Raw genomic sequence first — 3,128 nt, forward strand, 5'->3', positions numbered from 1 at the left:
CCAGAGAAGTGTTCTAACTGCCCTGTTGCTGAGGCCCTGGTTTAAATGCGTAGCTCAGAATGGCTCTTGGGACCATCTACTGCCTTCGTTCTTCCTGCAAATATCCCCAATGGACATTCACTTATTTTTGTTCTTGGTTCTCTTCTTTAAAAATTTCCATTTGGCCACATGTAGGAAAACATTCTAAATATTTGAAGAAATGAGAAATGGAATTTTCATTTTGACCAAGGAATAACAACCTATAGAGATTACAGAGGAGACGATAAAAACCAGTGAAAAGTCAGCTTTCTGCTCTATTGCCATGTGTATTTTTCCTTTCTGCCTCTTAGGGAGCTACGGAAAATGTACTCCAGGAGCAAGGGAAGACCCTAGATGCTAAGCCGTCTGGCTCCTTGTCTCGCTGACTCACAGAATCAAATCAACCCTTTGCGTCCTGCTCCCTTTGATTAGGTCTTGCACCACGGGGGGTAGGGCAGGGGAGCAGGACCACTCTGCGATATAGCAATAGGGGCCTGAGTACACATGATGGGATGAGCCATCTCTGTGTCGCCTTTCCTTTCCTCAGTTATGACTCAAGTTTTATGCTTCCTGCTTGTCTTCAGCTCTCTCTTTGGGCCAGTGACCTTGTCACGTTGTCAACATTATGACACAACGGCAAGATTTCACCCTGGTCCTTGTGCTCGCTTAAGAAAAAGGCTCTGAGCATCCTTTTCTTGGGAAAGTTTGACACCCGTGGAGTGTGAGGGGCAGGGTGGGGGCCAGGAAATCTCAGTCATTTACTAAACACCCACAAACTCACTGAGCTGGAAATGGTCCAGTTTAGAGAAATAGTCAGGCTTACCCACATCCAAATGGAGACCACCAGACTGTAGAAGAGAGACTGAGAGTAGCCAAAGGTCAAATTATTTCTGACTGTCAAGTTCATCCAAAGACTACATGCACCAGAAAGATGGGGGCAGGGGGTTGGCACTTTGGGACCTGTATGATAATGAGCGTTGCAGAGACAAGGCACCCGCATAGCTGAGGTTTGTTCTCCACTTACACAACCTCAGCATACTTGCAGTTTGAAGATGATGGATGTGTTCAATACCTTGATGGTGGTGACGGTGTCCCAAGTGTTTCCATGTGTAAAGTTTTACCGAATCGAAACCACTTTAAATATGTGCAATGTATTGCATATCAATTACATACCGATAATTTATCATTTTTTTCATCAAAAAATAATAATTGTGTAATTACGTTCAGCGTGTGTCTCTTCCAGAGACAAAAGCTTGTAGGTGGGGCCTGGGGGGATCTAGTTCATTGCTGTACCTGCAGCATCAAGTACAGTGCCCGGAACACAACAGGCATGCAATAAATATTTGTTGAATATACTAATGGGTGGACTAGTGAAGGCAAAGATTTGATCTTATTACATCTTTTAAAAATTTTTTTATTTACTTATTTATTTTGAGAGAGTGAGAGTGTGTGTATGAGTGGGGGAGGGGCAGAGAGAAAGGGAGACAGAGAATCCAAGCATGCTGACAGCCTGGAGCCCGGACATGGGGCTCGAGCCCACAAACTGTGAGATCATGACCTGAGCCGGACTCAAGAGCCAGTTACTTAACCGAGTGAATCACCCAGGAGCCCCAATCTCATTACATCTTCTATTGTCAAGTCAAAGTGCTTGGTCCTAATGATTTGTAAAGAACCCAGTTGGCTATTCTCACCTTGGTACTAAAAGATAAGCATTTCTACAGCTCATGACATAATACCTTAGAGGTTTGCCACCAGGGATGCTGATTTAAAAATAATGCTTGTTTCGGGGGCGCCTGGGTGACTCAGTCGGTTGGGCATCTGACTTTGGCTCAGGTCGTGATCTCACAGTTCATGAGTTCGAGCCCCATGTGGGGCTCTGTGCTGACAGCTCAGAGTCTGGAGCCTGCTTCAGATTCCGTGTCTCCCTCTCTCTCTGCCCCTCTCCCACCTGCGCCCTCTCTCTCTCTCTCTCTCAAAATAAATAAACATTAAAAAAAATTTTAATTAAAAAATAAAAAATAAATGCTTGTTTCTGATTCTGATGATAACCTACTTATCATAGACAGTTTGGGAATAGTAGAGGAACAGTTTTGAACTGATGTGTCCTTGTTTATTTTCCTGAAAGTCTCCTCTCTATAACAAACATGGGAAACCCTGATGCACACAATCCACTTATTCACATATCTGCTAATTTCATCATTGCCTCCTGCTCCTCAGAGCCCTTGGACATCTCTTTCATACCGCATGAGAGTCCTCCTTAGGGAGAGTTGTATTTATCTGACACCCTCATCATATGAGACACTTACTCTGTCTTGTTTAGACTAGAAAGAGCCAAGTTACTGAAGAATTTGGTGAAGAGAAAAATCTGTCTTGTTTTTGTTGTACAGCTTCTAAACGTTTACAAAACAGAAACTATACCCTTATACGAGGTTGCACATGTTAGTTGCACGACGATTGTGTCAGTGTGAACTCCTAAGTCCCCCACACCCCAAAGGCGTATTTTATCCTGGGAGGCCAAAGAAATCTGGCCATAGAGTGCAGTTGACTGACTAGTGTCTTACAGGGAGTCTAAAGGTCACCTTCTTCTGATTTCTAGAGCTTAGAGGATGGTGGCCTTTGATTAGTCATTGGATAACGCCACCCTATGGGGAATATTTATAGTCTACTTTTTCCTCAATTCAATAGCTATTCATTGAACACCTGTTTTGAAGGGCTTTACTAGATGCTGTAGGGTATGTATGGGGTGAGCAGCAGATGCATTTGCTCTCAGAGAGCTCACCGTTGAGCAAGACAGAAAGTAAGCGAAAGGCACCATTCGCTATCAAATGAGAGAGTAGAAATTCTCAACCAGGAAGCTTCAGAATTACCTAAATCTCTTAAAATACACAGATGCCTATCCTTGATCTGGATGCTTATCTTAGATCTACTAGACCCAAATCTTTGGTGAAGGTCACTGATGGCCTCAGTGAAAACCCTCAGGTACATAAATCTGACTCCAATTCAGTAAGTAATACGGCTGGGCATTTGGCATCACAGGTTTTTAACTGGAATAAAGTACATATAACATAAGCTTCACCATCTGAACCGGTTTTAAGGGTGTAGTTGGAGGC

This window comes from Panthera onca, chromosome D2, assembly GCF_046562875.1.
Source record: "Panthera onca isolate mPanOnc1 chromosome D2, mPanOnc1 haplotype 2, whole genome shotgun sequence".
NCBI lineage: Eukaryota > Metazoa > Chordata > Mammalia > Carnivora > Felidae > Panthera > Panthera onca.